Here is a 9,738-nt window from a genome sequence, read left to right as displayed (position 1 = left end):
AATATGTTATCTTACGTGGCAAAAGGGACTTTACGCATGTGTTTAAGATAAGGATTTTGAGTGAGGGGATTATCCTGCATTCCCAGGGCCCATTGTAATCACACAGCACCTTAGAAGAGGCAGAAAGTGCAGGGCGCGGTGGCTCAAGCCTGTAATCCCAGCACTTTGGGAGGCCGAGACGGGCGGGTCACGAGGTCAGGAGATGGAGACCATCCTGGCTAACCCGGTGAAACCCCGTCTCTACTAAAAAATACAAAAAAACTAGCCAGGCGAGGTGGCGGGCGCCTGTAGTCCCAGCTACTCCGAAGGCTGAGGCAGGAGAATGGCGTCCGGGAGGCGGAGCTTGCAGTGAGCTGAGATCCGGCCACTGCACTCCAGCCTGGGCGACAGAGTGAGACTCCGTCTCAAAAAAAAAAAAAAAAAAAGGGGCAGAAAGTTTAAAGTCAAAGAAAAAAATAAGGAGATATCAGAGTGAAAGGGAGAGAGAGAACAAGAGAGAGGAGAGAAGAGAGAGATTTGAAGATACTATGTTTGCTTGATTTTAACCCATTGAGATGCATTTTCAATTTCTAACCTCTAGAACCATAAGGTAATAAACTTTTTATTATTTTTAAGCAATTAAGTTTTTGTAAATTAGTTAATCAGCAAGAGGAAGCTAACACTCTCTGCCTGTCTCTCTGATATACTATGCAGGTGCATGAGATGAGTAGCACTAGAATAGCTCACTTTTGTTGTTATGCTTTGAGTGGAGATAAGTACTTGTCACAACTCCACAAAATCTGGAGCTAATTTTTCCCGTTAAAAAAAGTTTGAGACAGCAAATTTTGCATTTCTAACAAAAATTACTCTGAGATTTTTCATGAGCATAAGTAGCTCTCAACTACATTTACTTACCACAGTTTGGAAAACCAATTACCAATATTTATAGGACAATGCTTCCATCATTTAAAGTGCAAAAGACGTTTGGATGAGCAGGTAATGTGGTGAATGCTATAATGTACCTCCAGATTCTCCTTCTGAGAAAGAGTTGCTGCACTAGCTTCTGGGGATGCTGGCAACAGAAAGTCTTCAGCTGTCAGTCTCTTCAGGGACTGCCGGAGCTGCAGGCCCCCTTAACCAAGGTCATGCCCTTTCTCACGGCACCCCACACACAAATACTTGTCCTTGCAAGGAAATAAAGGACCAGCATCTCAGCCCAAATGGAGACAATGCCAAAGATCATACTAACACCTAAAGCTCCCACTGCGATCAGCTGCGACTGTCACTAGGCTTGACTTTTCTCTCTACTCACTCTCGCTTTCTTCTCTTCCCCTTCCCAGGTGTTGATCCCAAGAGACTTTCTTAATAAACATTGTGCAAACTAAACTCCTCCTCAAAAATCTACTTCTCCTAGAGTCCAGACTAGAAGAGACAAGATTCTTTGAAACCTAGTTCCACCTGTGCCACTAAATATTTGTGAGTTGAAGAACAAGTCATCCTTTGGTCACTCAGATGACATATCTATAAGATGAAAGAAGCGAAACCCACTAAAACCCTCAGATTCTTCTCTCATTCTAATCTCACAAGAAAAAAAAATTAAAAATACTTTTGTTCTTTTAATGCAGCTAATTCCAGTCCTTTTTTCTGCTAGACCAAGACCATTTTCTCTCTCCTCAATACACATTAATTTGCTTCTTATATTAGTAAACATCTAGGATATACATCTTGGCATTCTCACTTCTTATATAGTTTATCCCACTCTACACTGCTTCCTTAACCAACTAGAACCTACTGCTACTACTTTTTCTGATCTTCCTTCAAAACTCCCATGATGTGTTCTTTAATATGTACTCTGTGAGACACCATTACTTATACAGCTACATGTATAATCTTTAAAGAAAGTCAGCACTCTTGCTCTTGACGCTGCTAGAGACAAATTCTGAGTTTACAGGATGAATAAGTCAGTGACTCCAGAGAAGTTTTTGGATGTTTAGTTTCTCCCTTGCCTTGGTCCAGACTGAATGAAAGTTTATGTTTCTTACTTAGGAGAATCAGGCATTTTTCAGATACAGTTCCTGAGAATTAAAAATAATTTAGGAGAAAACAACAGGCTAATTGGATTCCCCCAAAATTAATTTTAGGGCAGACAAGAAGATCAGTTACAAATAGCAGCAAAATAAAGAAAAAAAGCCTGACTCATTTTGATAACTCCTCCTTTCTTATCCATTTAATCCAATGTGTGTATGGAAATTTAAAAATAGAACTCTTTTCCAGTCTCACCTAAAATAATTTATAAAACTAAAACTGTGTAAAACCTAGGGCATTATAAATCTGCTTGAACAACAATTCCTAAAGTTGCATTTAAGCACATTGAAAAGCACTAATGCTGGGAGGGGCCAAGATGGTCAACTAGAAGCAGCATGATGGGAGACACTCACCAAGAAGAACCAAAACAGTGCACGAATTCTGCACCGACAACCGAGGCATCCAGGTTCTGTCATCAAGACTGACTAGACGGTTAGTGTGACCCACGGAGAGGAGAGAAGAGCAGGGTAGTGTGTGAGCCGCACAGGGCAGGGGAGCCCCTACCCCAGCCAAGGGAAGTGGTGAGTGAGCGTGCTACCTAACCAGGGAAACCATGCTTTTTCCTCAGAACTGTGCAACCCACAGATCAAAAGATTCCACTCGTGAGCCCATGCCAACGGGGCCTTGGGTCCCAATCACAGAGCCTCGCAAATTCTCAGTCTCCACTCAGCTGGAATCTACTTAAGACAACAGAGCTCCCTGAGGGAGGGGCAGCCATCACCACTGCCGCTGCCTGCTAAGTCTTCTGAGCTCCTTGGAGGAGGGGTGGCAGCCATCACTGTGAATGTTAGCTTCCTAAGACACTAAGTTCCCAGGGGAAGGGCAGCAGCCATCACTGTATCTGAAGGATGCACTTTTCCTCTGCTGGAGCGGGGAAGACTGGATAGCTTGGTCCCAAGAGGTATTCCCCCACAGCACAGCACACTGACTGTGGCACCCCATGGCCACACAGCCTTTTTGGCCAGACCCTGACCCATCCCTTCTCACTGGGTGGGAAGGCAGGAACTCCAACAACTCCAGCCAAGGGCTCAGGTACAGAACTCTAATCTCCCTTAGCCTGAGTCCCTACGAGAAGGGGTGATCATAGTCTCCATGGACCAGCAGACTTAGTCTTTCCTCCTGCAAGCTCTGAGGAAGCCGGGCAATCCTGATGACCGGGTTTCCCCCCAGGGCAGCACACCCTGTCCACCAAGGGACAGCCAAAGTGCTTCATTAAATGGGTCCTGGTTTCCTGGTTCCCATGCTCTCCAACTGCATGAGAACCCCCAACAGGGGCTGCCCAACACCTTATACAGGAGCATTCCTACTGGCATCATGTAGGAATGACCCTCAAGGTCAGAGATCCCAGGGGAAGGAGCAAGCACCTGTCTTTGCTGTTCTCTAGCCTCCTTAAGTGGCATCTCTAGGTGTGAGAGTGACCCAGATGAATAGGGCCTGAAGTGAACCCCCAGCAAACCTTACAGATGAGGAACCTGACTATTGAAAGAAAAACAAACAGGAAACAACAACAGCATCAACAAAAAAGGTCTTCACAAAAGGTTCATCCAAGGATCAGCAGCCTCAAAGATCAAAACTAGACAAACTCGTGAAGATGAGAAAGAATCAATGAAAAAATACTGAAAACCCAAAATGTCAGAATGCCTCTTGTCCTCCAAATGATTGCAATGCCTCTCTAGCTAGGGTACAGAACTGAATGTAGGATAAGTTAGATGAATTGACAGAAGTGGGCTTCAGAAGGTGAGTAATAATAAACTTTGCTTAGGTAAAGGAGCATGTCCTAACCCAATGCAAAGGATCTAAGTACCATGACAAAAAGGTACAGGAAGTGTTATCTAGAATAACCACTTTAGAGAGGAATATAAATGACCTGATGGAGATGAAAGACACAGCATGAGAATTTCATGAAGCATACACAAATATCAATAGCTAAATCGATCAAGCAGAAGAAAGAATATCAGAGCTTGAAGGCTATCTTGCTGAAATAAGACAGGCAGACAAGATTAGAGAAAAAATAATGAAAAGGAATGAATGAAGCCTTTGAGAACTATGGGACTATGTAAAAAGACTGAACCTATGACTGAAAGGAGCACTTGAAAGAGATGAGGAGAATGGAACCAAGATAGAAAACACACTTCAGGATATCATTCAGGAGAACTTCCCCAACCTAGCAAGAAAGGACAACATTCAAATTCAGGAAATCCAGAGAACGCAAGTAAGATAGTCTATGAGACTAAGACACGTAATCATCAGATTACATAAGGTTGAAATGAAGGAAAAAATGTTAAGGGCAGCCAAAGAGAAAGGCCCATTCACCTACAAAGGTAAGCCCATCAGATTAACGGTGGATCTCTCAGCAGAAACTCTACAATCCAGAAGAGAGTGGGGGCCAATATTCAACACTCTTTAAAAAAAAGAATTTTTCAACCCAGAATCTCATATCTAGCCAAACTAAGCTTCATAAATGAGGGAGAAATCAACTATTTTTCACATGGCATTTACTCAAAAATCTGTCACATAATTGGAAGTAATACACTCCTCAGCAAGTGCAAAATAACTGAAATCATAACAGTCTCTCAGACCACAGTGTGATCAAATTAAAACTCAACATTAAGAAACTCACTCAAAACCAAGAAACTACATGGAAATTGAACAACCTGCTTTTGAGTGACTCCTGTGAAAATAATGAAATTAAGGCACAAATCAAGATGTTCTTAGAAAACAATGAGAACAAAGATACAACATACCAGAATCTCTGGGATGCAGTTAGAACAGTGTTAAGAGGAAAATTTATAGCACTAAATGCTCATATTAGAAAGGTAGAAAGATCTCAGATACACACCCTAACATCACAACTAATAGGACCAGACTGAATCACAGCCAAAGTTTACCAGAGGTAAAAGGAAGAGCTGGTACTATTCCTTCTGAAACTATTCCAAACAATTTAAAAGGAAGGACTCTTCCCTAACTCATTTTATGAGGCCAGCATTACCTTGATACCAAAACCTGAAAGAGACATAACAAAAAAAGAAAACATCAGGCTGATATCCCTGGTGAACATTGATGCAAAATCATCAATAAAACACTGGCAAACCAAATCCAAGAGTACCTCAAAAAGCTTATCTACCATGATATAGTCAGGTTAATCCCTGGATGCAAGGCTGGTTCAACATATGCAAATCAATAAACATAATCCGTCACTTAAAAATGACAAAAACCACATGCTTATCTCAATAGATGCAAAAGGCCTTTGATAAAATGCAACATTCCTTTATGTTAAAAACTCTCAATAAGCTAGGTATTGATTGAACATATCTCAAACTCATAAGAGTTATTTAAGACAACCCCACAACCAATATCATACTGAATGGGCAAAAGCTGAAAGAATTCCTCTTGAAAATCAGCACAAGACAAGGATGCCCCCTCTCACCACTCCTATTCAACATAGTATTGGAAGTCCTGGCCAGGGCAACCAGGCCAAAGAAATAAAGGTATTCAAATGGGAAGAGAGGAAGTAAAATTGTCTTTGTTTGCAGACGACATGATACTATATCTAGAAAACCCCATCGTCTCAGCCCAAAAACTCCTTAAGATGATAAGCAACTTCAGCAAAGTCTCAGGATAAGAAATCAATGTCCAAAAATCACAAGAATTCCTATACCCCAACAACAGGCAGGCACACAGCCAAATCATGAATGAACTCCCATTGACAATTGTTACAAAGATAACAAAATACCTAGATACAGCTAACAAGGGATGTGAAGGACCTTTTCAAGGAGAACTACAAACAGCTGCTCAAGGAAATAAGAGAGGACACAAACAAATGGAAAAACATTCTATTTGTTTTTCCTGTGGATAGGAAGAATCAATAACATGAAAATGGCCATACTGTCCAAAATAATTTATAGATTCAATGCTATTTCTATCAAACTGCCAGTGACATTCTTCACAGAATTAGAAAAAAACTACTTTAAAATCCATATGGAACCAGAAAAGAGCCTGTATAGACAAACAATCCTAAGCAAAAGAAACAAAGCTGGAGGCATCATGCTACCTGACTTCAAACTATACTACAAGGCTACAGTAACCAAAACAACATGGTACCGGTACCAAAACAGACACATAGACCAATGGAGCATAATAGAACCTCAGAAATAAGACCACACATGTACAACTATCTGATCTTCGACAAACCTGACAAAAACAAGCAATGGGGAAAGGATTCCCTATTTAATAAATAGTACTGGGAAAATTGGCTAGACATATGCAGAAAACTAAAATGGGATCCCTTCCTTACACCTCATAAAAATTAACTCAAGATGGATTAAAGACTTAAATGTAAAATCTAAAAACATAAAAGCTCTAGACGAAAATCTATGCAATACCATTCAGGGTCATGGGCATGGGCAAAGATTTTATGATAAAATCACCAAAAGCATTTGCAACAAAAGCTAAAATTAACAAGTGGGATCTAATTAAACTAAGAGCTTCTGCACAGCAAAATAAACTATCATCACATTGAACAGACAACCTAGAGAATGGAAGAAAATTTTTACAATCTACCCATGTGACAAAGGTCTGACATCCAGAATTTACAAGAAACATAAACAAATTCACAAGAACAAAAACAACTCCATCATAAAGTGGGCAAATGACATGAACAGACACTTCTCAAAAGAAGACATTTATGCAGCCAATAAAAATATGAAAAAAAGCTCAACATCACTTATCATTAGAGAAATGCAAATTGAAACTGCAATGAGATACCATCTCATGCCAGTCAGAATGGTGATTATTACAAAGTCAAAAACAACAGATGCTTGTGAGGCTGTGGAGAAATAGGAGCATTTTAAAATTGTTGGTAGGAATGTAAAGTTCAACCATTGTGGAAGACAGTGTGGCGATTCCTCAAGGATCTGGAACCAGAAATACCATATGACCCAGCAATCCCAATAGTGGGTATATACCCAAAGGAATATAAATCATTCTATTATAAAGATACATGCACATGTATGTTTATTGCAGCACTAGTCTCAATAGCAAAGACATGGAACCAACTCAAAGGACCATCAATGATAGACTGGATAAAGAAAATGGAATACTATGCAGCCATAAAAAGGATAAGATCATGTACTTTGCAGGGATATAGATTGAGCTGGAAGATAACATTTTTCAGCAAACTAACACAGGCACAGAAAACCAAACACCACATTTTCTCCCTCACAAGTGGGAATGGAACAATAAGAACCCATGGATACAGGGAAGGTAATAACACACACCAGGGCCTGTCAGTGGGACAAGGGGAGGGAGAGCATTGGGTCAAATAGCTTAGCTAATGCATGCAGGACTTAATACCAAGGTGATGGGTTGATAGATGCAGCAAACCACCATGGCATACCTTTACCTATGGAACAAACCTGCATATTCTACACATGTATCCCATAACTTAAAGTATGATCTATAGAAAGTTTAGGTTTTATTATTTTCAACTTTTATAGATCACTTAGTATATAACTTTCTAGCATTTAAAGTTATAAAACTTCAAGAATTCTTACAATAAAAATCTGTCATTCGGTCTAAGCAACAGCAACAATATCCAACATAGGGTCAGTTTTTCTATTAAATCTTATATGTAAGGCTGGGTGTAGAGGCTCATAGTACTTTGGGAGGCCAAGGAGAGAGGATTTTTGAGGCCAAAAGTTTGAAAGCAGCCTGAGCAGGATAACAAGATGCCATCTCTTTAAAAAAAGTTATATGAAAATATATTAACTCTTGCCTCACGAATTATTTTATAAATAGAAATAGTAATTATAAACTGTATTTTGTTGCCATTTACCAGACACACTTTATTTGGATTGGCATTTAGTGTAAACAACATAGACGTTTTCTAACACCAGATTATATATAAATGAATGATAATTTCAGCATTGTTTGCAAAAGTAAAAAGAAAAAGAAAAAAGAGGAAAGCATGTCTACTTCCACCACTCCCTCCTATAAAATTATGCTATGATTAAAACCCCAAAAATCATAGGAAAAAAAAAAGAGAAGAAATGATAGCAACAAAATGTTGAAATCTAGAAAGCATACACATGAGGAATAACTACCCCAGCAGAAAAGACAAAGGTAAATCTAAAGTTAGCAGTTGGGAAAATACTGCAGAAGATTTCAAGGCTCAAAGATTTGCAGGCACTGTAACTGATGCCTCCATAAAATGTACTTGCAGGTGGAGTGAAAAGGGAAAGGCTTGAAAGAAGTTCTTATATGAAGAGTTCCCAGCTCAATTACCTAATCCAATGTACTTAGGATGGCTGGTAAGACTTTTGTGAAATGTCTTTGGTTTAAGACATATTAATTTAAATGTTTGATAAATAAAATACATAGCATTTGAAATTTGTACATCATGAAAAGATTTACCCATAGACTAGTTCTGAATAATAGTATCTGGTAAGCCCTGCTTAAAAGCCACTCCATTGTTAACTGCAACTACAAACATCATAGGTGCATTTGTTTAAGGCTTTATCTGCTGTCCACATAACGAGACAACTTCCTCTCTACTAACTAACAGAAGACTGAAAGCTTATTCTTTGGGAAAGTTAAGCCAGAGAGTCTATTGATTTATGTCAATAGGCAAAGATGAGTGTAGAGTACCAAAGTGAATACAGAAAGTTTAATAGAAAGTTGGCATAATGCCTGAAAAGACCCTTCCTGCCCTATCCCCCACTTGAAACGGTTGTAGCCAAACTTACATTCTCTTAAAATTTTATTTCTGTGTAAAATTTCTTAAGATAAGATATTTACATAATATGACATTTGAAAATACCCAGTAAAGCAACAGCCGGGAGCCATTCTGCAGTAGATTATAAAAACAGCCATATAGTCTTCTCCTTGCATCTTGCAGCGTGACATTGCCGATCTTCCCATTAAGACTTGGGAACAATTTCCCCAGCCTTTGAATCTATGTTTGCTATGGGATTTGCTTTGGCCAAAGAACATTCACAAACATGATACAAAATTGATGCTTCATAAACCCTTGCATACTGGGACTTGATCTCTCACTGCACTTGGAATCCTAAGGCCGTCATGTAAACAAGTCCAATCTAACCTGCTGAACAAGGAGAGGAGAAAAACAAAGATTCATTAGCTAACAACCTGCCAACAACCACACATAAGAACCTATATCGTCCATCTACCAGCCAACATGACAGTTGATCACAGAAGCATGAGCTAATCCAGAGAGATCAGCTGGGCCAGTTCAGACTCCACCTGAACCATCATGAGCTAAATAAATGGATACTGTTTTAAGCTAGTCATTTTGAAGTTGAGTTGTGATACAGTAACAATGAACTGATAAACCAACTGACCAATCTACTGTAATACCTACCATTTTGAACACAAAATTTCCCACTGACCTTCCAGAATCTAATTATTAACTAGAAAATTAAAGTCAAGTGCAGTCTTAACTCATATACAAGAAAAATAATAAGACTGAGAACAAAACAATGAAAAAATTAAACAAACTAGAAGTAAAAAAAAAAAATCAGTAAAGAAAGATGAATGCAACATTATGAAACTTAGTTATGTCCTTAGAGAGGTGAGAGAGACTTTGCTACATAACAAAATATTAGATTATAAAAATGGAGCCTTCAAGAACAAAAAAGAGTCTATTGGAAATTTAAA

Source organism: Macaca mulatta, chromosome 4 (assembly GCF_049350105.2).
Source record: "Macaca mulatta isolate MMU2019108-1 chromosome 4, T2T-MMU8v2.0, whole genome shotgun sequence".
Classification (NCBI taxonomy): domain Eukaryota; kingdom Metazoa; phylum Chordata; class Mammalia; order Primates; family Cercopithecidae; genus Macaca; species Macaca mulatta.
The sequence above is the reverse complement of the archived record's forward strand: the minus strand, read 5'-3'. Positions refer to the sequence as shown.